General features: G+C 33.1%; 1 long non-coding RNA gene across 1 annotated transcript; it reads left to right on the top strand.

The window, feature by feature from the left end:
* The first annotated feature begins 4260 nt into the window (after window positions 1-4260).
* LOC140639755 (uncharacterized) lies at window positions 4261-24083 on the top strand. The gene is made up of 3 exons (XR_012036370.1): window positions 4261-4524; window positions 6332-6446; window positions 23518-24083. It is a non-coding gene; the product is annotated as an uncharacterized lncRNA (long non-coding RNA).
* Window positions 24084-25928: the final 1845 nt, after the last annotated feature.

Here is a 25928-nt window from a genome sequence, read left to right as displayed (position 1 = left end):
GATTCATTGAGCTGTTATCCTAGAAATAAGACTTTGATTTTTTTTATCTATAAGTAATCTTACTACAAATCACTGTTTAACATTAAATGAGTTCACAAACAACTTATACTTACCAAACCAGATGTCATTTTTTTCATTAGAAAATAAAGATTTGGTTTAAAAACATGGGTCATCATTTAGCATTCAGGATTGGGCACACCTTCCTAGGAGAAGGTCTACTACAGTTTTGCTACATGAAGGCAGGAACTGTGTGTAATATTCTCCAGATGACCCAGAGTTTAGCACAATGCCTTGCATGTAGCAAGTGCTCAGAACTATTTGTTGAATGAATTAATGAATAAAATAATGAAAATGATCATTACTATTAATGCTTGCAAATCACAATCCAATTTATTGCCACATGTAGTGACTAGAATTTGAGAATAAAAGGATTGAAAGTTCATTGGGATCACCATATTTGCCTTATTCCTCTTCTTTTACTTCTTTTTAATCTTCAGCTTTGATTTATTTGAAGAACTGGAGATAGAATGGTTAATAAAAGAGTTATAAATTTCTGCCCTCAAATAACATATTTTTTAAGGGAAAAACACTAAAAATATATAATAATACTACAAAGAAAAATAAAGCAGAGAAGGAGTATAGATACTGTGAGATACTGTTTTTAAAATTGTCATCAAGAAAGGTAAATGATAGATAAAGTGACATTTATAAGTTCTGAAGAATAATGCAAGAAACCATGTAGGATATTTGGGGGAATCTCACTCAGGCAGAGAGAGCAGTAAGGGAAAAGGAAGATGCTTACTGTTGTGAAGGAGAAGCAGTTCTGTTTGAAGCTGATCGATAAACATGAAATAGTAGAAGATGAGACCAAAGAAGGAAGGGTGCTCAAATATGTAAGTGCTTGTAAGCCATCATAAGGATTTGGAATTTTGCAGTTGAAAGTCCACTGGAAAATTTTCAGGAGCAATGTGACAGAAATCCACCTTATGCATTAGAAGCATTACATGTATTGAGAATGGAATATATATGAGTTGTGGAGCAAAGGCTGAAGCAAAGAGACTAGTTATTATTGCAATAACTTAAGACAGAGGTGATAGTATAGTGGGGTTAGGGGGATGTGGGTTGTATTCTAGACAGTTTGAAACAGAATTTGCTGATATATTAGATGTCTTTCTTGAAAATATGAAAGAAGTCAAGGACAGGACTAGGTTTGTGAAATAACTCAGGAGGGTTGCCATTTCCTGAGATAGTGGAAATTGTGGGGTGGGGAAGCAAAATTTTGAGAAGAGCAAGTTTTGGGGGATAGATCAAAAGTTTATTTTTGGACACATTGAAGTACCTATGCGAGTTACCTATTAAGCATCTAATTGATGATTTTATCTATGACTCTGATGATCAGAAGAGAGACCTAGACCAGAGGTAAAATATGGGAGTAATTCTCAAATATGTAATATATATACACACATATATATGTATATATATATATATATAAAGTATGAGTAGAGAAGAGAAAGACCAAAGAATTAACCCTTAAGGTAAGCCAATATTTAAAGCTGAGGAGATGAGAAGCAACAGAGACTGAGAAAAAGACACAAATAAAAGAGCTGTTTCATGAAGGAGAGAATTGTCAGTTACTATTAATAGGTAACTTAAGATGTGATTAAGAATTAACCATTGGAGGATCCCTGGGTGGCGCAGTGGTTTGGCGCCTGCCTTTGGCCCAGGGCGCGATCCTGGAGACCCGGGATCGAATCCCACGTCAGGCTCCCGGTGCATGGAGCCTGCTTCTCCCTCTTCCTGTGTCTCTGCCTTTCTCTCTGTATGACTATCATAAATAAATAAAAAATTAAAAAAAAAGAATTAACCATTGGATTTAGCAAAGTTTTGTAGAGTGAGAAGAGTTGCATTCTGATTAGAATGAGTATACCAGAGAGTGCAGAAATTGGAAAAAAAACAAGTGCAGACGATTCTCATGATTGAAAAATTTGAATTGCAATGCTCAAGTACTAATCAATGGATCAATATTCCACATATATATTTGAACTTTCCTCTAGAAGAATGCAGTCAGCTTTTTAATGAGAAATTAATATTCTCAGTGAAATGGAACATCAATCAAAGTTAGTGGAAAGAGAACCATTTACAGCACAGAAATAAGTACTTGAATCTTGATTTCAAATAGATCTGGATGATATCACCTATGTGACTCTGGAAGTTAATTCAAATTTCAGAATTTACTTCATTCAACTCTGTCATGAGGTACAGAGCTTAGTATAGCATCCAGCATGTAACTGGCATTTAAACAGCTATTAATATAGTTTTTTTGTTTTTCTAACCAGGTTAGTTTTCTTTGGTTATCCTTTCGTTCTTTGTGGTGTCTTACTTATGACATTCTTCTATTGATTATACTAGTTAGCAAAAATGTAAAAATTGTTCATTTGAGCTCTATCCATCAATTGTATCAAGCTAGAGAATCAATGGAAGGAAGTCTTCCTGATTCTGTATATCAGGTTGCTAGTGATAATAAGTTAGCTTTTATTTCTTAGCGATTCAGCTTTCCCTTCTCTAGCGTTCTTGAAACTGCGTATGTTTAGAGTCATCATGTTTTCCTTCCTTCCTTCCTTCCTTCCTTCCTTCCTTCCTTCCTTCCTTCCTTCCTTTCTTCTGTATCTTTCTTTCCTTACATAGTAGCACCAAACCCATACACATGCATTCATTTTGTTTTTTTTCAATAGAAATTTTTTTTAGAGGGTCCCATGTGTCACACATCACACTCTGGGCTGTATAGCTGAGGATCTGGATTATGGGAGAGTTGTGTGGCTGTTTTTCTGAACTGGTCATCTTTGCCCAGAGGAGCTGAGATGGACAAATGCCCATCAAAGAAATTTTCTCCTAAAGTGGATAGAATAGAAGGGCTCTTCAGTTTTGGCTTAGTTTAGGGCCTGGGGAGTTGGACAATAAGTGGATTGGAGGGGTACTTTTAGCAGGCTTGTGGATCTTTTGTCTTGGTTTATTTCCATTGCCTCACCAAAACCACTAATGGTCTTTTTAAATATCAAGATTCTTTGAGTTTTGATGATACATATAAATGGGTCAATCTGTAAATTTGGTTCTTTTGGTCTCCTGTACCAGCAATCTGTTTTTACCCTCTTTTAGAATTTGATAATCTCATTCATTCTATTTCTTCCCTTATTTCCTTACTGTTATTCCCTCCCCCATTTTCCCTATTCCCACTGTCCAATGTCCACCCAACAAAAAACTGTTTTAATCCTGAGATATTTTGGAGGCATTGTCAGAATCTTCATTTTATCATGCAGAAATATTCTACAGTTTGTGAGAAAAAAATTCACTTTAAAAATAATTTTCTCATATTTTTAATACAGCTTAATTTTAATTCATTTGATAATAGGCACTTGAAAATCTTAAAGCATTGCTTGGGGTTAACCTTAACTTTTTGTCAGACCTCAAATCTTTTTTTCATCTTTAATAATTTTTATGAAATGTTTCCACTTGTAAAATGTAAAGCATTTCTATAATTTAAAGAAAGACTGAAAGAGAAGCAAATATCACTATACGCACTATTCAGTTTCTATATTCTATAAGTATATATTTAACATAAATTATTTTATATATATTTTATTTTGCAAGACAGATTCAAGAGTTTATATATGTATACATGTGAGTATACATATATATTTTATTTTAAATATGAAGTTATGGAGACAACATGCAGATCAGTTGTCAGACCTCAAACCTAATTTATAAGTCGCCATTGATTATTGTGAGCCCTGACATCTTCATAACATCTGTAAGACTGTTTTCTAGTGAGTCTTTCCAAAGTTGTATGTTGCTTCCTTTAATGAATATATCATTTTATTCTCTATGGAAGTTCTACTACATTATAGGTACTGTTAAGAATGCTTCACAGAATCTTGAAAAGATATTCACTGAGGGGGGCACTTGATGGGATGAGCACTGGGTGTTATTCTATATGTTGGCAAATTGAACACCAATAAAAAATAAATTTACAAAAAAAAAGATATTTATAATAAATGGTAAATTTTCATTGTACTCTAAAATGAATAAATAATATAAGAGATTGTATTCATAATTATAGGCATGGAATCTAATTTGACTAATGTAGCACTATATAATTTTAATATTCTTTGGTACCATAAATTATATGAACTATGAACAGATTTCAGATTCTTTGATTTAAAAAAAAATCTAGATGATATCTTGTGAAGTATATGAGTTTCATGACTTTAAATATACTTTGCATATTTAGGCAGTTTTTAAAGGATGCTACTGATGTAATATTTATGATTAATTTTTAGCTTTCATATTCTGCTTTTTCTTTTTCTCCTGATATTGAGAAGGAAGATCTGGAATCTATTTCAAGCTAAAGAGGAAATTCAACCTGGGCTATCTTTATCTTTCAAGAAAATTAACAGAGTACCAATGGAGCCCTTTATCTATTGAATGCAGACTTCATTAATTAATCCTTTTTATCTGTGACAGTTAAAGGTAAATCTAGAATATTTGGCCTCCTTGAAATGATTTCTACTTTTACTAGTTAAATATATATTCTTTCAGCTATATGTTCTCTTTTGTCAACATGTATAAATTAAATCAAATTGCATTGGGCTATTTCTTGCTTTGCACGATTTTAAAAAAAGATAGCCATTTAGATAAATACTTTTTCATATTATTACCTTAATATTTTTGAGAATGACAGAAAGAAAATGGAGTATCTTTCTGTTACTCCTCATTTTCATAATAGTAGAAGGTGGAATTCATACGGCATTATAAGTAGAAATTTTCTGCATCACTAAGAACATGGCTTAAAGTATAATACCACCTGGACAAGTCAGAAAAATATTCTAATAAGAAACAATTCTACTTATATATCATAACCTGCACAATCTCTCTCCCTTTTCGCTAAATACGCTTTCCACAAAAAAGCAGTACTGATGTACTGGTCCTATCTTTTTTTTCATCTCACTCCACATATTTATTCTGATCATTTGCTTAAGTAATTATTATTCAACCTTTCAAACAAGGCTATGGGGAAGCAAGACTGAATCCTGAGAATATAAAAGCAGTCTCTTTCTTGAATTTAATTTTCAACTGTTTTTGGTTAATGGATCAGCTGCTTTTAATACTGATGCTTTTCTTTCTTTCTTTTCTTTCTGTCTTTCTTTCTTTCTTTCTTTCTTTCTTTCTTCTTTCTTCATTCTTTCTCTTTCTTTTTTTTTTTTTTTTCATGTAAGGCCATGCTGGTAGACTATTACCTGCCAGGAATGAGTAATGGGAAAACATTCTAGTTACATGGATATTTGCCCATATATACTCACTTTTAACAAAAAGTGACAAGCATGTCACATTTCATCAGGTCACATCAGACTGTACCTCAAGAAAACAGAGAACATAAGATAACCTATTTCAAAACACCCAGCTTCATGCAGAAGCACAGAAGCAAGAAAATATCAACTGCTTAGGATTAGAGAAAAACTAACCTATCCTTAGATCAAATGCACTTCTCTGTGTATCAAATACACTTAAATTTGAAAGGACTATTGCCTAGCAACTATAATTTATCTTTCTGTTCGTATGTGTTGAAGTGATCATATTTCTATTAAATATGTTTGTTTAATATATTAAAGCAGCTCTATTAAAAATATAAAATTTAAAAAAATAAATAAAAAATAAAATAAAAATATAAAATTAAGTATAATGGTGATTCCTTGCTTGGAGGAAACATGCCATCTCTTGGATTATCTAGAACTGTGTTGTCCAACACAGTAGCAACTGGTTACATATACTTATTAAATGAAAATTAAATTAACATTTTCTCAGCCTCATTATTCACATTTCAAGTGCTCCATAGTCAGGTGTAGCTAATGGCTCCAATATTGGATAGCACAGGCAAAGAACATTTTCATCATCACAAAGTCCTACTGGATCGTACTAATCTATAATGCACAGGTAAAATGTAGTCCTATTATGTCTCTAATCTCCCCAGTACATTGAAACTATATATAAAGTACTCCAAAAGGGATTTAGTCAAATACTTGTGGTTTAAATAAATAAACTATGTTATAACATATATAGTCATATTTTTTATTTTGAACATTTTATTTTGGAAACTTTTTAGATTTTTAAAAAATTTTTGCAAGGGTACTCCTCACCTAGATTCAGTTTTCCCTAATTTATTTTCTTACATTACTCTGATACATTTATCAAAATTAAGAAATAACACTATGTCAAATTCTAGACTTAATTAAAATTTCGACAGTTTTTTCAATTAACAACATTTTTTTTTCTGTTTTAGGACCCAACCTAGGATATCATATTGTATTTGTCATGTCTTCTTAGTCTTGAATGGTCTATAATGTTTTTTCAGTCTTGATTTTTCTTTATTAGCTTGAAAAGTTTGAGGAGTGCTGGTAAGTCATTTTATAGACTGTTCCTCAATTTGGGTTTGTCCGATTTTTTTTCATACTTAGATTGGGATTATGGATTATTAGAAATAATACCACAGAGGTGAAGCAATGTTTTTATCATGTCACAATACAGTCTATGCACATGTGATTACTTATTTTTTATTTATTTTTTAAATATTTTGTTTATGTATATATGTATGTTTGTATATATTTGAGACACACACAGAGAGAGAGGCAGAGACATAGGCAGAGAAAGGAACAGGCTCTATGCAGGAAGCCCATTGTGGAACTCAATCCTGGGTCTCCAGGATCACGCTCTGGCTGAAGGCAGATGCTCAAGCACTGAGCCATCCAGGCATCCCCACATGTTATTATTTAGTCTTGATCCCTCAGTAAGGTAGTGTCTTCCAAGTTTCTCCAATAATATTAATTTTCCCTTTCCAAATTTGTCCCTTTCCATATTTTGAAAGCAAGTCATGACGTTTAGCCAGCACTCAGAATGAAGGAGGAGAATTAAGCCCCAACTCCTATAGGGTTGGGATGGGAGGATGGAATATATATATTTAATTTCTCCATAAGGAAGATTTTTTCTTCTCATCTTTTCAAATTCACTACTTAGATCACGTATTTATATCAGTCGGTATAGACTAATATATTTATTTTACACTCTGAGCTATAGTTCAGGACTACTAATTATTTTATTAATGAGGTTATAATAGGTGTGGCTCTTTCAGGGTGACTCTCACGTCCTTTTCACATGCCCTGTTCTTCTATTTTTTTTTGAACTCTACTTTCTGGTACTACAGGATGTTTCAGGTTTATCTTGTATTTTCCCTACACCTGCCCTAGAATTAGCTACTTTTCAAAAAAACGGTGTTGAAAGCTATTTAGCAACCAAGACCCGGCCGCTCACTGGGTATACTTGTTGCTACTAGGTGTCAAAAGCTTCTAGACTCTCTTGGAGGACAGAGAAACATGATATGTATGCATCAGTCAATCTGTTTATATAGACATATCTGTGCTTGTTTCTTTACCTACTAATCTCTCCATATATGTTAAGCTAAATGTAAGTTCAGAGTAATGTCTCCAAATCTAATCTAGTACCAGAGTTTATCATAGCCTTTTAGTTACACTTTTCTATAACTTTCCTGACAGTGAAAAACTTGGATCTAATCATCTAGTTTCCATGTATTTAATTATTTATATCCAATAAATGTGTAAAACAGCTTCAGAATTGTTAACCCATACTCCATATTTGTGGCTTTATTTCTTCATTTGGCATTTATGCAGTACATTACATAACAGTTTGTTACAAAGACATAGACTAATTTTCTTGTTGTCCCATCAACTTTTTTATTGAAATATATTTGAATGTAACATTATATAAATTTAATGTGTACAATATATTAATTTGATATATTTATATACTGTGATATAATTGTCATTGTAGTAGTAATTAACAGCACTATCATGTTATATTATCATAGTTTTGTTTTAATGGTTAGAATAATTAAGTTAGAGTTTAACAGGTTTGATGATTATTATAATGATTTTTGTCTGTATTCACTGCACTGTGCTCATATGTGCTCAAGTTCCACCCATGTTTTGCAAGTGGCAGAAGGTCCTTATTTCCCATGGATAAATAATATCACATTGTATTTATGCAATAACATAAAATTAATTTTTTAGAACTCCATATTTTTTCCAGTTTACATTCCCTGTAATAGTGTACGAAGGTTCCCTATTCTCCATCTCCTTGCCAATACTTGCTATCTTTTCTTCTTGAAGATATGAGTTGGTATCTAATTGTGACTTTGATTTGCATTTTTCTAATGATTAGTGGTGTTGAGCATCTTTTCATGTACCTATTGGACATTTGAATGTCTTTTTTTGAAAAAAAACATCTATTTAGATTTTTTGCTGATACTTTTAGTCATATCGTTTGGCATTTTGTTGTTGAGTTGTATGAGTTCTTTATATATTTTGGAGATTATGGTCAAAATTTTAAAAACTAAAAATAGAACTTCCATGTGATTCAGCAATTTCATTTCTGAGTATATATCCAAAGGAAATGAAACAACTCCCATGTTTATTGCAGCATTATTCACAATAGCCAAGGTATGAAAGCAATTTAATTGGGTATTAATCTCTTATCTGATATATAGTTTGCAAAATTTTTCTTCCATTCTGGAGGCTGCATTTCTTTTCTTTTTTTCCCTGAAGGTTGTATTTTCAAATTATTAATTGTTTCTTTTGTTCTTCAGAAGCTTTTAATTTTTATGTAATACCATTTATTGATTTTTTGCTTCTTTTTTTTTTTTGTGGTCTTTATGTCATATCCAAAAAACACTCCTAAGACCAGTGTTAAGGAGCTTCTTCCCTAGGTTTTCTTCTAGTTTTATGATATCATGCTTTATGTTAAAGCCTTTGATTGATTGTAAGTTATTTTTATGAGTGGTGTAAGAAAGAGATCCAATTTCATTTTTCTGCATGTGTTTATCCAGTTTTCCAAACATAATTTGTTAAAGAGACTCTCCTTTTCCCATTGGGTATTCTTGGCTTCTTTGTCGAATATTAGTTGACTATGAAGAGGTATATGCAGGAGTTTAATTGTGGGATTATCATTTTGCTACATTTGTCTATGTGTCTCTTCTTATGCCAGTAACTTACTGTCTTAATTACTATAGCTTTGTAGTATAGATTTCCTGTATCAGGAAATCAAGAAGAGTGATGCCTATACCTTTGTTCTTCTCTTTCATCATTGCTTTGTCTATCCATACAGGCTTAAGAGATGTTTTGTCCATTTTTGTTTTTGGTAAAGAATGGCATTAGAATTTTTATAAGGATTGCATAAAATCTATATGTGGCTTTGGGTTGTATGGATATTTTAACAATATTAATTCTTCTGGTCCATAACATGACATGTCTTCCCATTTTTTTTCAACTTCCGTAATTTTTTGTAGTTTTCATTGTATAGATCTTTCCCTTCCTTGGTTGAATTTATCCCTAGTTATTTTATTGTTTTTGAAGCTATCATGAATGGGCTATTTTTCTTGATGTTTCATTATTAGTGTGTAGAAATGCAACTGATTTCTGTTGTTTTTTAAAACATTTTATATACTGTAACTTTATTGAAATCATTGATTAGTTCCTAAAGTTGTTTGGTTGTCTTTGAGATGCTCTGCATACAAAGTCATATCATCAGCAAGTAGTGACAGTTTTACTTCTTCTTTTCTGACTTGGATATCTTTTATTGCTTTGTCTTTCCTAATTGGTTCAGTTAGTACTTCTAGTACTATAGTGAATACGAATGATGACACAGGCATCCTTGTCTTATTTCTGATCTTAGAGGTAAAAGCTTTCAATTTTTTTTCCATTGAGTGTAATGTTACCTGTGAATTTGTCATATATGACTTATATCATGATCAGGTATATTTCATCTATACCCCATCTGTTGAAAGTTTTATCATGAAAGAAAATTGCATTTTCTTAAATACCTTTTCTACATCTTTTTAGATTGTCATGTGATTTTTATCTTTCAATGCATTAACCACCTTGCATGTATTGAAACATTCTTGTGTTGCAGGGATAAATCCCAGTTGATCCTGATATATAATCCTTTTAATGTGTTCTTTAATTTGTTTTGATATTTTGTTGATAATTTTTGCGTCTGTATTCATCAGAGATGTTGGTCTATAGTTTTCTTGTATTGTCTGTATCTGGCTTTGGTATCAAGGTAATGTTGATCTTAAAAAAAAAAAAAAAAAACGCTGATCTTGTAGAATGAGTTTGGGAGTGTGTTCTCCTCTTCAGATTTGAAGAGGGATCCCTGGGTGGCGTAGCAGTTTAGCGCCTGCCTTTGGCCCAGGGCGCGATCCTGGAGACCGGGGATCGAATTCCCCATCGGGCTCCCGGTGCATGGAGCCTGCTTCTCCCTCTGCCTGTGTCTCTGCCTCTCTCTCTCTCTCTCTCTCTCTGTATGACTATCATAAATAAATTAAAAAAAAAAAGAGGAGGAAAAGAAGGAGCAAAATTTCCCCCTGTTAAAAAAAAAAAAGATTTTTGGAAGAGTTTGAGAAGGATTGACATTAATCCTTCTTTAAATGTTTGGTAGAATTTTCTAGTGAAGCCATGTGGTCTTGGAGGTTTTCTTAGTTGGGAGGTTTTTGATTACTGATTAAGCCTCTTTACTTGTTGATTCATTCAGATTTTCTGTTTCTTCCTGATTCAATGTTAGTAATTTGTGCATTTCTGGAAATTTATCAGTTTCTCTCATTTATGTAACTTGTTGGCATATATTTGTTCATAGTAGTTTCTAATGATCTTATGCAATTCTGTGGTATCAGTTGTAATGTCTCCTCTTTGATTTCTAATTTTGTTTATTTGAGTCTTTTATTTTTTTCTTTAGTCTAGCTAAAGATTTGTCAATTTTGTTTATCCTTTTTAAAACTTAGCTCTACTTTCATTGATTATTTCTATTTTTGTTCTGTTCTCCATTTCATTTATTTCCACTCTGGTCTTTATTATTTCTTTCCTTTTTGTAACTTTGGGCTTAACTTGTTCTTTTTCTATTGCTTTCAACTATAAAGGTAGATTGCTTATTTGAGATCTTTCTAATTTCTTAATATGTGCATGTCCTGCTACACATTTTCCTCTCAGAACTGCTTTTGCTGTGTCTCATAAATTACATGTTTTTTACATTTTTGTAAGATAACTTTCTTTCTTTTTTTATTTCCTCATTGATCTCTTGGTTGTTTAGAAGTCTGTTGTTTAGTTTTCACGTATTTGTAGATTTTCCAGCTTTCCTCTTGTTGATCTCTAGTTTCATACCATTGTGGGAATGAACTAAAATTTGGTTAATTGATTATACTTTATGTATGGCTTCTGAAATTAGCAGGAAGTACATCTCATAGGCTTGAGTACATAGCTGGCCAAAATGCTTATGTTTACAAAGGGCATCTAGGAAAGACAAAAAGTGAAAGAGAGAGAAGAAAAGAGCATAATCAAAAATGTTTATAAAAGGGTCTTACAGGGATCCCTGGGTGGCGCAGTGGTTTGGCGCCTGCCTTTGGCCCAGGGCGCGATCCTGGAGACCCGGGATCGAGTCCCACATCGGGCTCCCGGTGCATGGAGCCTGCTTCTCCCTCTGCCTGTGTCTCTGCCTCTCTCTCTCTCTGTAACTATCATAAATAAAAAAAAAAAAATTAAAAAAAAAGGGTCTTACAGACCTGTAAGCATTATATTAGAAAAGCTAAAGTCCAAAGGAAAAACAAATCCATCAAAAGCAGTAAGGACCAATCTATGAAAATTTAAATCTATGTTCAGTGTGAGAGGTGAAAAAGACTCAGGACTGACAGAAAACTATGGATGGATGGTGGAAATAAAGCAAAACTTTCATTTTATTTCCTTCTTATCTGCCAACAAGATTGGCAAAAAACAAAAACAACCTCCCCCCAAAAAAAACAAAAAACAACCTACAATATTGGTGAAATGGAGTAAAAGCTCAAGTTAAGTGAAGTAATTAGGGACTGTCATCTAGTTGACAACCTAGGATACAGAGATCTCCCAGGTGAGTTCAGTAGAAGTTGCTGATAACTTTGGAAGAGCTGTGAAGAATGGCATACATAGCAAATATTGGTAACAGGCTAATTATCAATATTCAAAAGCATGAAGAAATTAAGTAGGTTTTATAATTTAAAAGCTTCTGAATGTGATGTCAATCTTGTGGATGTTTCTAGAATAGCATATGAGACTGAGATATACAAATCTTAAAGAGTAATTCTATGCTTCTAGGCCCGTTTAGAATGAAATCCAAGGGCACCTGCATGGCTCAGTTGGTTAAATGTCTGCCTTCAAGTTATGATCCTGAGGTCCTGAGATTGAATCCCACATGGGACTCCCTGCTCAGCGGGGAGCCTGCTTCTCCTTCTACCTTTACCCTTTCTTCCCTCTGCTCAAATAAGTGAATCTTTTTTTTTTTTTTTTTAAAGAAAGAAATCCAAATGAAAACGTCCAAGTGAAGATTTTATAGGGGCTTCAAAGTGGTTACTTTTACAGATATAGAGATGATTTTTATGTTAAATAAGCACAAAGTAGAAGACATGTAAATTTCTTGGCAATAGTATGTTCTACAGAAAATCAAGACTTTAGGTTTATTAAGTATCATGACTAAATTTGGTAGAAAATTCAGTAAAGGTATAAATTACTTCTTGATATAAGGAAAATAATTATTTCAGAGTTGTGTTACTGTATAATATTCACTTACGGAGTTAACGATATTTTTATCTTTGCTTATGGATTTATTGATTTTTATATTCTAAGCAGTTTTACTTTTGGCATTTTTGATCATATATTTAATATCTAAGGCATCAGAGCCATTATATTTAAATACCATATTCAAGAAACTATATATTTCTTCTATGTTTCTTTCAGTATTGTCTAATAAATAATTTCACATTAAAATCTCTATGATGTTATGACTTTTGTGCATGCAGTTACATAAGTGGCTCTAAGGCAATGTTTCCATTAACTAACTTCAAGTTTTGGTAATAGTTAACTTATATTTTAGGATATTATACTTTATATTTTTATTAAAGTATTCTACAGTTTAAAAAATTGAGAATGGCTTCAGATTTACTAAATCATGGTCAAATTCTCCAAGTGGTCTGTATCAGTGTTACTTTGCTAACTTGCTTCCCTTATGTTGCTTTTATATTGACAGGATCACACAAGTAGTTTTTTTGACCTATCCTGCCCTTTCCTAGAGAAATATAGCTTTTATATATGTAAATGAATTATATTAAACCAGAAAAAAATGAATGATAATTCCAAGAGATGCAGAAGAAAAAGATGAAAAGGTTTTAACAATAAAAATTATCCAAAAAACAAAGGGAAGCAATCTATAAATTAAACTTTGTAAGAAGGAGTTTAAGCAGTTTCATTTTTAGTATTTTTAAAATTGACTGTATACCAACACATTAGAAAGTTTTGTCATTGTTGTTGTTTTTGAGATATAGACTATCTTCTCCCTTTTATTACAAGGAGGTATATAAACAAGCTTTTCTATCGCTCTCCTTAAGAATATTTGATAGTTAGAAAACACAAGCCACCAGAAGACAGGGATGTTCTTAAATTTTCTATAAACCTATGTAACTTATTTATTTAATGTGCTGGATTTGGTAGGAACAACTTTAAATGGGTTCCTGGTACCTCTTGAGTCTCATTCCTGAGATTCATTCTTCCCCTTCTCTTGGATAAAAATTTGGGGAAATCCTAAAAATTTCTTATGACTTTGAGGTAGTAAAAGTCTAGTCTGGTATAATATAATTCCAGTCTGTACATTGTAATATCAAATTTCTGAAAACTTAACTAAACAAAACTTTCTTCTCTCCCCCAAGCTGAGCTTGATATAACTGGAAACCTTCAGTAGTTTGGGAGACAGGATCAACTGCTTTCTCCCTCATAGCTCTACTTTCTTATTCTATTTTTTTTTTTTTTTACTTTCTTATTCTGAATTAATTGCTGCATTTGGACATTTGAGATTATGGCATAAGAGGGATGAGAGGAAAAGTACTGGTACTGTTGTAATACCACGTTTATGGCAGAACCGTTATCTGTGGCCATGAGAACATGGGTGCATTTGCTGGTCCTTTGGAGCATTCGTCATATAAAGAGATGGACATTTATTTGTTTCAGGAATTAAGTCTGAAGGGAGGAAGCTCAGAAATAAAAAAAGGCAGTTCACTGATGCTATCATGAATTCTGGTTCTTATCATCTTTCTACTTCTCCATGCTTATGTTTTGGCCTGTATCTTTATGGTTGTTTTCTCCTGGTGGCAAGACAAAAGTTATACTTTAAGGTTTATATTAGTACTACTGGTAAAAATGAAAGGAAAACATAGAAAGCCATGGGGCATATTAATTATTTGTTCCTTTTTAAATGACAATAATGGAATATTTTATGACATTTGTCATGTGATTTTTTAAAAATAAACTTTGTAATTTAAGGACAATTTCATACTCAAAGAAAAATTATAAAGATAGTAGAGTTTCCATATACTTCATGCTGTTTCCCCTATTTTTAGCACATTATATTCATATGCTACATTTGTTAGACTTAATAACCAATATAGATACATTATTATTGACTTAAGCCAATACTTTATCCATATTTCCTCAGTTTATACCTAATTACCCCCACTTTCTTTTTTGTTGTTGTTGTTGCAGGATCCCATTCTGTTCTCTATTACATTTAGTTGTTATGTCTCCTAAAGCTTCTCTTGGCTGTGACAGTTTCTTAGACTTTCCTTGTTTTTGATGACCTTGAAAGTCTTGTATTGTTTAGTCATGTGTTTTGTGTAGTGTCTCTCAATTGGTATTTGTCTGATTTTTTAGACAATGGTTAGGCTGTGGTTGTTTCGGGGAAGGAAGATCACAAAGATAAAGTGACATCTTCCTTATACCATATCAAAGGTACATTCTATCAGCATGATTTGCAACTGTTGATGTTGACTTCAAGCATCTGGCCAACATGGAGGTTGTCAGGTTTCCCTACTATAAAGTTTTTTTTCTCCCTTTCCATACTGTACCCTTTGGAAGGACATCATTATGTGTAGCTCTCACTTAAGGAATGGGAAGTTGTACTCCACCTCTGAAAGGGGGGAGTATGTACCCAAATTAATTATGTTTTTTCTGTGTGAGAGATTTGTCTCTTCTCCCATATTTATTAAATTCTTCACTATTTTTATTGTTGCAAATAGGATGGACTCTATGTTATACTTTGGATAATAAAATAACACTATATTTTGTTACTGAAATTATTCCAACTTTGGTTCCTAGGAGCTTTTTTAGTTGACTTCTATTTCTCTTTGGCAAACTACCATCATTGTATATTTTATTATTATTTATTGTCATCATCATTATCTTCTTCTTCTTCTTCTTCTTCTTCTTCTTATTATTATTATTATTATTACAGCATTTTCTTACTTGTTACCACTACAGTACGCTCCAAGGAAATTTTGTATATTCCCTGCCCAAATCCTAGAGTCAGTTTTTTCTTCAAGGGCCATTATTCCTTTTGTTTGGAGAACGGCATAAAAAAAACAAGATTTGTGACCCCTCCATGATGGGTGTGGAAGTAAGGGCAAGAAGAAGAACAAACAGTTCTATAATTATGAAGTAAATCAAGAAGGAGAGGAACCATCTCATATTAAAAGGGCATTCAGGTTTCTATTTCCAGGCAAAAGAAAAGTGGCAGAGATAAGGCTGATGACCTGAGAACCTAACTTTTTGGCCCCAAAGTACTTAAAAGTCCTTTCAGTGTTTCCTGACATCTCTAAGAAATTATAAAAAAGAAGCCTATTCATAAATCATGGTATTAATTCCCAAAATGGGCTTTCCTCACCCACTCTTCAGTATCTTTCCTAACTTGCAGATTCACTGAAGTGTCTGTTTCTAAGTTTTATTCCTAAATTAATAACTAATACATAGAAAACAAAACAATAACCTAACAATACCCCCCCCCCCCAGGTCTCTCCTGAAAACTTACATTTATGGCTCTTGTTTCCTCACTTTGTTTCCATTTTTATTCTGCTTATAGTGGCTTGCTTCTTTCTTTCTTTCTTTCTTTCTTTCTTTCTTTCTTTCTTTCTTTCTTTCTTTTTTTCTTCTTCTTCTTCTTCTTCTTCTTCTTCTTCTTCTTCTTCTTCCTTCCTTCCTTCCTTCCTTCCTTCCTTCCTTCCTTCCTTCCTTCCTTTCTTTCTTTCTTTCTTTCTTTCTTTCTTTCTTTCTTTCTCTCTCTTTCTTCTCTTTCTCAGTGTAAGAATATACTAACACCCATATGTATAAAAGAACTCCTACATTCCAGCTTAGAGAGTTGTGCACCTCTCTATTCTATTGATTCTAAAACACATAAGTTGTTTAGGCTGGCTTAACCTCCCTTGAATGATGGAGAAATGCAGTGACATCAAGAAAGAAAAACAGTTATTTTTAGGAGTTGGCAGTGGAGAGTTAGAAGAAACGATTGCAGACATGTAACAATAAATATTATTTTGCCCCATAATAACTTCAAACTTGAGAAGTTGCTGTTTCTTTTTTTTTTAATTTTTATTTATTTATTTATGATAGTCACAGAGAGAGAGGCAGAGACACAGGCAGAGGGAGAAGCAGGCTCCATGCACCGGGAGCCCGACGTGTGGGATTCGATCCCGAGACTCCAGGATCACGCCCTGGGCCAAAGACAGGCGCTAAACCGCTGCGCTACCCAGGGATCCCATAAGTTGCTGTTTCTTAGGTTACATTTCTGACCTAATATACAATGTCTTTAGTTCAAAAAAAGTGGCGCTAAATAAACTGTTAACTAAAGATCAATGATGCAAAAATGTACTTAGTACCCACAGTGCCTGAGAAATGCAATACGTAAAACTACCACTTATGATTATTTGAGATGCATTCAGTGTCCACTAATGTGATCTGCTGCACTTTGTCTAGATATTAATAATGGCATCATTAAATTAAAAGCTGGCTCACTTTAGTTAAACTATAGAAAATAGAACCTTTCCCTTTTACAGTTGTGGTTGATGGCATGTTCATTGGGAGTAGAATATTGGTTATGCATCTAATTTAAATGTATTTGTTGTCTAACGTCTGATTCAAATTTTCAGATTAAGTAAACTTAAGGAACTGATACTTGAGCATTATTTATGAAGAGAAAGGTGGGGTGAATGAAAAAATAAGTGCCTTTAATATTTTGAAAATAAATTAATTTTAATAACACTACCTCCAGTTCTATAGGCTTTTCTTATAATTCCCCTTCATTACCTCCTTGGCTATTCATTTCTTCATGTGACTGTGTCTGTTGCAATGTTTCCTGTGGGACAACTGTGTCTTAATATTTTAGCAACAGCATAGCCATGTAATTATCTGTAAATAATTTAGCGTGTATTTCATTCATGTGGAAATGATCCAATTAGCCAAAGTGAGGAAAAATAAAAACTTGGAATGAAATGTTAAGCCACTCACAGTCTGGTTTTATTTATTATTATTATCATTTAAGTTCTTCAGTGTTAGCTAATTAAAAATATTTTCTATTTCAAATTATCTGCTAAGTTCCTCCAACAAGTCTGAAGCTATTAATACTCATTTTCTCTTTCTTGAAGTGTTTGGCACCAAAAGAAATGGTTGTTTTGCCTATGGTCGTTGTGGATTTGTAGGAAGGTTAGCTTAGATTGCTTTCACTGTGGCTAAGGCTCTCCCTTCAATAAGTTAATTGGCTCACCCTCTTTCCCCAGAGTTATAGACTATATCATTCATCATGAATACAGATTTCCTCACTTGTCTACTTATCACAAGGCTAATGATAGGAGTGCAGCAGTGGCACAGATAATTAAAAGCTGTAGATTACTCAGTACTCCCTTCCACTAATATTAGTTGTCTTAGAAGGTCTTAGAATTTATAGGAGGAGAGAAAGGAGATGATTTTGGGGACATGTGTAGTAGGACTTATGCCAGCAAAATCTACAGTGTAGATGTTCTGCTGATACATAATTTAACATAACTGAACTTAAATGACAGAGTCCTCACTGTTGTTTTTCTTCCTATGAGCTATAAATAAATTTGATGTTAATAAATTAAATAAATTAAATTCATTTCTGAAAACTAGCTTATCAATAAGATGTTTGATTGTTGAAGAAAAAAGAGATAGAATGCCTACTTCCAAGTTTTACTTATCCAAATAGATTCAGTTGAGTACCAAGCACACAAACAAAACTATCATCAAGATAACCCATTCATTTTAAAGTGAGATTGATTGCACAGCCTTCAAGAGCTCTGGCTCATTTATATACTCACTTCAGTGCTCAGCACTTTTACTCTTCATGAATGTGGTGCCTGATGTACCAGCTAACCATCTGATTTTACTACATGGTCCTTTAGGAAAGATTTTTTGCAGGTGAAAAATTTTTTTAATATTTTATTTATTTCATTTATTTTATTTATTTATTCTTGAGAGAGAGGGGAAGAGAGGCAGAGACCAAGCAGAGGGTGAAGCAGGCTCCATGCAGGGAGCCCGACGTGGGACCCGATTCTGGGTCTCCAGGATCAGGCCCTGGGCTGAAGGCGGCGCTAAACCACTGAGCCACCTGGGCTGCCCAGTTTTTAAATGCCTATAAAATACTAGATAAATTAAAGCATGGTACCTGAAAATGTATACGTTAAATCACAGCTAACTGGAATTAATTATGTCACAACTTGTCAGTGTTGCAGGCTATACTAACCTATCATCTAACAGTGAATGCATATATACTTATGTATAAATTATTGTCTCCAAAGTAAAATTACCCAATACTATATATTTTGCAAATTAAAACTTAAAAACAGTGTTTTACAAATAAAACTGGGAGAAAAATAGCAGTGTCAATGAACATATATTGAGCTTTTTTCGGTCAAATGTAAATTTTCTATGCACTGTAAAAAATAATGCAAAGATACCTTATTGTATCTTTAACCCAGTGGTGCATATGGTAAATTTTACAAAAATGATAGCAGAACTTTAAGATATTGACATTGATACAACTTACTCATGTGATTCAGATTTACTTAGTTTTACTTATACTCATTTGTTTCTTTTTTTTTTAATTGAAATTTGATTTGCCAACATATAACACCCAGTGCTTATCCCATCAAGTGCCCTCCCCAGTGCTTGTCACCCAGTTACCCCATCCTCCCACCCACCCCCCCTTCCACTACCTTTTGAATGTCTCATGGTTTGTCTTCCTCTCTAATTTTTCTCACTCATTTTCCCTCCTTTCATTATAATCTCTTTCACTATTTCTTACATTCCACGTATGAGTGAAACCATATGATAATTGTCCTTCTCTGATTGACTTACTTCACTCAGCAGAATATCCTCCAGCTCCACCCAGGTGGAAGCAAATGGTGGGTATTTATCTTATACTCATTTCTAATTGTGTGTGAAATTTAACCCTACATAATTTTGTCACCTGTGTAGATTTGTTTACTTATTACCATAGTCAAGATACTGAGTAGTTTCGTAAAAACAAGGATTGCTCATGTGGCTCTTATATGATAAGTGTTTGATAAACACAACCTATGTCTCTTCCCTGTACCCCTACCCACCATGTCACCTAACTCCTGGCAAGCACTACTTCTCTTTATTTCTGAAATTTTTCCATTTCAAAATGTTATGCAAATAGAATCATACAGCATATAATGTCTTAGGATTATCACTTTTAACATAGTTGAACACCCTGGAGATTCTTCAAAGTTGTTGCCTGCATTAATAATCATTGGTTTTTATTGCTAAGTAGCTCTCCATGGCATGCATGTAGTAGTCTAATCATTCACATGTTGTTTCTAAATTCATATATTAAATGGTAGCTAGTATTTCTAGTATTTGGCTATGCAGGTTTTGACTATTATGAATTATACTATGAATAAAACAGCTATTGTGAATAAAAATGCTACATTAATTTATGAGTTTTTGAGTCACATAAATTTTATTTCTCTGGAGTAAATGTCCAAGAATACAATTGCTGGATTTTATGGTGATTGCATATTTACATTTACAGGAAACTTTGTAACTATTTTCTAGATTTGTCATACCATTTTGCATTTCCACCACCAATATAAGAATAGTCAATTCCCTGAATCCTGATGTTTTCACTATTTTTTGATATTTTTATGATTTACTATGATAGGTATATAGTGATATCTAATTGTATTTTTAATTTCCATTTTCCTGAGTTGAATATATTTTCTTGTACTCATTTTCCATCTCTATATATTTTTCAGTAAGCTGTCTCTTCTTAATTTTTGCCTGTTTTATGATCAGGTTGTTTTATTATCAGTTTTGAATTTTAAAAGATTTTAATCTACTTGAGATACTTGCTCTTTGCTGGATATGTGATATGCAAATGTTTCCTACAATTCTGTAGCTTGTGTTTTAATTCTCTTCACATGGTATTTTACAGAGCAAAATTTTTAATTTTGATGAGATCCAATTTACCAATTTTTCCTTTAATGGTTGTACTTTTTGTGTCAAGTCTAAAAACTCTGACTAGTCCAAATCCTACAGATTTTTTCTAAAAGTTTTATTGTTTTACATTTTACATTTAGAGCCATGATCCCCGGCTCGTCTGGGTGGCTCAATGGTTGAGTGTCTGCCTTTGGCTCAGGGCACTATCCCGGAGTTCTGGGATTGAGTCCCATGTTGGGCTTCCTGCATGGAGCCTACTTCTCCCTCTGCCGATGTCTCTGCCCCTCTCTCTGTGTCTCTCATGAAAAAATAGATAAAAATCTTAAGAAAAAGAACGATGATCACTTTGAACTAATTTTTGAATAAGAATTTTAGATGAAAATTAATTTTTTTGCTTATGGATTTCTAATTTTTCCATTATCACATGTTGAAAAGACTATCTTTCTTACTATCTTACTATCTTTCTTAAATTGCTTTTACATCTTTATCAAAAATCAATTGAGCATATTGATATGATTTCCATGTTCTTTATTTTACCTTATTGATCAGTATGTCTAGCCCTTTACCAATATCATACTATTTTGATTAATTTGGCTATATAGTAAGCTTTACCATCAAACAGAGTGATTCCTTCTTTATATTTGTCAATATTATTTTAGCTTGGGCCTCTATGGTCTACGGCCTGTACCTTTCCATATAAATTATATAATTAACTTGTCAATGCCTATAAAAAACTTTGCTGGAATTTTGGCAGAAATTTCATTAAACTTATACATCGATTTGGGGGGAAATGACATTTCTACTCTGTTGAATCTTCCAATCAATGACAGTGAAATATTTCTCCGTTTATTTAGGTCTTTGATTTCTTTCATCAGCATTTTATAATTTTCAAGTTAAAGGTCCTATATATATTTTGTTAAATAAATATCTGAGTATTCATTTTCCCTGGAGTGATTATCAAGAGTATTATGGGTTTTTTAAAAGATTTTATTTATTTATTCATGAGAGACAGAGAGAGAGAGAGAGAGAGAGAGAGAGAGGCACAGACACAGGCAGAGGGAGAAGCAGGCTCCATGCAGGGAGCCGGATGTGGTACCCAATCTTGGGTCTCCAGGATCACACCCTGGGCTGAGGAGGCGCTAAACCACTAAGCCCCCCTGGCTGCCTGAGTATTATGTTTTTAATTTCATTTTCTACATGTTCACTTTTAGTATACAGAAATGTGGCTGATTTTTGTGTTGATCCTATGACATCGCTGAGCTCACTTATTAGGTGTAGGAGGTTTTATCTTTTTTTATTTTGGTAAATTCCTTGGGATTTTCTTATGTAGACAATTATGGCATCTTCAAATATTATGTTTTTTATCTTCCTTTCTAATCTGTAAGCATTTTCTTTTTTTGTCTTACTGCACTCACTCAGAACTGCTATTGCTCAGAATTGTGAAAGCAGACCCCCTTGTCTTGTTGCCTATTTTAGGAAAAATGTATTCAGTCTTTCAGTCATAGTATGATGTTAGATTCAGGTATCAAATTGAGATAATTCTCCTTTATTCCTAACTTGCTGAAAATGGGTGTTGGCTTTTGGCAAACTTTTATAAAGATTTTATTTATTTATTTGAGAGAGAGAGAGAGCGAGAGAGAGAGAGCATGAGCAGGAGAAGAGGCAGAAGGAAAGGGAGAGAATCTCAAGCAGACTCCCTACTGAGCATGCCCCACCTCCCATCTCAGAGCTTGATTTCCCAACCCTGAGATCCTGACCTGAGCCAAAATCAAGAGTCAGACTCTCAACTGACTGAGCCACCCAGGAACCCCTATATATTTCTTTTTTTTAAAGTCAATTCAAAGAGCATATGATTTTTCTTCATTGGCTTGTTAATATGGAGAGTTACTTTCATTGATTTTCCAACATTGAACCAGCCTTGTATATCTGTAATAAATCTCACTTGGTCATAATGAAATATAACTTTAACAAATGGCTTTAATAAGGATATTTTCAAAATAATTTTAGATGGCTCTGAAGGAATATCAAATGCCCATTAGACCTATTATTTCATAGCAGCTTTGTGGAAAGTTCATAAAATTGGTAGTACATTTTTTTTTCCATAAGAAATGATCTACCTTCACTCCATGTGCAACATTTGCTTGAGAAGTAACATGACCATTGAATGTGTTCATTTTTATTCATCTGCAAATGATTTGGATAATTCTATTACAGTTATAAAGTCCTTCGAAATTTCCTAATTTTAGGTTGACAACTTTTCTTTTCATACATAGTTTTTTAGGTTATACACAAAATGTAACAAGTTAACTGTTTATAAGAAAGACAGAGGCTTAAGTTCCAGTTCTAGGACTGTTGAAGTTCACTTCTTTTTAAGCTGAATCTGTCATAAAAATGAAAATAATTTTAATAAGAAAAAAATTTAATATAAATAAATCAAGTCCATTGGAAAATAAATGCTATATAAATATATCAGGTGGTCATCTTAAAAATTGAGCAGAATGTTTCCACCAAATTAAAGAATTAAGGTTCTAGGGATGCCTGCTACCTCAATTGGTTAAGCATCCAGCTCTTGGTTTTGGCCCAGGTCATGATCTCACTGTTGCGTGATCAAGTCCTGCATTGGTTGGGCTCATGCTCAGTGGAGTCTGCTTGAGATTCTTTTCCCTTTCCTCCACCTCCCCCTCTGCTCCTTCTCCTACTCATGCTTTCTCTCTCACTCACCCTCTGTCTTTCAAATAAATAAATAAAATCTTTAAAAAGGTTCCAGATTTATCTTAAATTGTAATTAATATGAAACTTTCCAAAATGCTAAGTGGTCAGAGATATTTAATACAGACTAATTATAAGAAATTTATACTTTGTTGGTCAATGCATAGGTAAATACTGGCAATTTCATATAGTTCATACATAATATTGTTTTCACTGTGACTGGCCTGACAATTTTCTAAACTAATTTTTAAGGAAAGAGGAATTGTAGCACATATATGTATACTACTTTTTATTTTCTTATATTTCTGTGAAGTAATTCTTTTTTTTTTTTTAAAGTCTTTTTTTTAAATTTTTTTTCATTTATTTATGATAGTCACACACAGAGAGAGAGAGAGAGGCAGAGACACAGGCAGAGGGAGAAGCAGGCTCCATGCACCGGGAGCCCGACGTGGGATTCGATCCGGGTCTCCAGGATCGCGCCCTGGGCCAAAGGCAGGCGCTAAACCGCTGCGCCACCCAGGGATCCCTCTGTGAAGTAATTCTATTGTTATAGACTATAAAGACTATTATTACATCACTTACATGACTTCTCACTTTTTAGAATCATTTCCTTTACATTTTTGTTTCTGATAGGAAAAGGTTCACAATATAGAAAAATGTATAAAGATCAAGACGATTAGAAAAATGTATAAAGATCAAGGCAATGAAATACATATTATAAACATACAACTTAAAAATTGCATTTTTGTTTCACTTATTATTTGGAAAATATAGACTGTTGCAGATACAGTTAAAACCCAAATGACTTCTCCATTCATCGCTTTTAGTATGAACTGGGAGATACAGTTGTGTTTTAGTAGGAATATTTATAACAGAACTCTAAAATGCATATATTGATTTGTTTTACTTATGTTTTAAAACCTACTAAAATAAGGCTTTTGATGTATAACCTCTCTTTTATATTTTGTTGAAATATGAATACAAATGTTTTAAAAATAAGCATGTGTTTTCTTGAAAATAGTACATGGAAGATTATCTTCCTTTTAATCAAAAACAAGCTAGAAAAATTGATTGATGAATTTTCTTGATAGCTTTGTAATGAGTTGACAGAAGGTGCACACTTAGGTGAAATATATTTAGAATTTAGTAGAGTCTTAGACACAAGATAATGACATTTTAGCCATAGAAGGAATTCAAATAGCTCAGATATGAGCAAAGGTTTAAGGACCAAAACCAGCACTGGAATTACAAGGTAAAGATAGTAATTGCACCTTCCACATAGAGCATTTAACTTCATCAAAACACTTTCTCTTGCTTTATCTCCTTTGATTTTCAACAGCTTTTTTCTTAAAAATAAAAATGCCATTGTATATAGCTCATTTACAATTCTTAAACTTGACACTGTACAAGCAAAACAAATTTACTTATGCATTCAATCATATCTCAGTGGTTCATGAAAAGAATAGCTCTAATTCCATCCATTTCTTCCTATTTCTCTAGTTCTTCCTTTAATTATGTAGGCAGTTTCCTCAGCCTTTGTATTTAGCCTATTTTGCATGCTCTTGCTTTGGTCTATAATCTACAGAATTGCATGTGTGTGTATGTCTATACCTCTTTTCTTTAACTCCTTTGTTTCTATTGCTCCATTTTCTGCTTCTCCTTTTTTTTTTTTTTTTTTTTTATTTTTACTTTTTAAGAATTCATGGGAATTTATAGTTAGTTCTCTGCTTTTCTTATCCATGAATTTCCCTAGGTGTTTCCCTATTCCTCTTAACAAAAGCTGTTCTTTATAGGCATGGCATGCAATTATATTTGCTGAAGCAGGCCCACACTCTAATTTAGGTTATTTCAGCCAATGTCAGTTTGTCCATTGCTCTAGTCTCTGAATACAAATGTTATTTTCCATGGAAGTTCCATTTTGCTTCCGTGGGAGCTTCCATTTTTACTCCCTTTCCCTTAGTCTGGTCTCCTATTACCACTTACCTCTCTTTTACTGAGCCAATGTTAGAAGTCCATATTTTCCATTTTCAGTTTTATGTCTAGACCTTGGAGGTTGATTTGGTTCTAAATGACTCCTATTCTTGGACAATTCACATGCATGTGTCCTTGCCTGTCCTACACCTGATGATGGAATGGGATTTTTCTGTCAGCATTCTGAACACTCTAACTACATATGACTTTCTGTAGAGTTCTTAAGCCACATTTTTAGCAAGTTTTCAGCTGTTCCTTACATCAATTAAAACTCTTCCCTACCGCCAAATCAAATAATTTGGCAAACACTTAAACCTATTGTCTCATTTCCAGGCAAGTTATTATTTCACAATATCTTTTTAAGCATGTCACTGTGTACTCTGCTTTTGCAGCTTATTTCAGATTTTATTCATGAAATGTCTTAGCTTGGTGGATTTATCAGAAATATCCGTAACAGTTCTAGCTTTTTATTTTTTCTTCTACTTGACACACTTTCAAATGTAAATCCAAATGGCCTGATAATGTGGAACTGTTAGCTAAATTCCTTGCTCCTGGGAATTTGAACTAGGTTAAATATATCCCTTGAGTTCATCTGTTAGGTCTCCACCACATATTGCCTTCCTCTGTAGATGTTATAATCCTTTGTGTATATAATCCCCACCATATTCTTTCATACTCACACTATTACTTTCCTCTTTAAAGAAGCTTAATTTATCTTTTTATTCCACTTTCTTTTTTTTTTTTTTTTTTTTTCCCCTCTGCCAAGGTCAGCAATGATTTCCTAATAACCCAATACAATGAGTTATAGTCAGT

This window comes from Canis lupus, chromosome 9, assembly GCF_048164855.1.
Source record: "Canis lupus baileyi chromosome 9, mCanLup2.hap1, whole genome shotgun sequence".
In the NCBI taxonomy this organism is placed as follows: domain Eukaryota; kingdom Metazoa; phylum Chordata; class Mammalia; order Carnivora; family Canidae; genus Canis; species Canis lupus.
The sequence above is the reverse complement of the archived record's forward strand: the minus strand, read 5'-3'. Positions and strand labels throughout refer to the sequence as shown.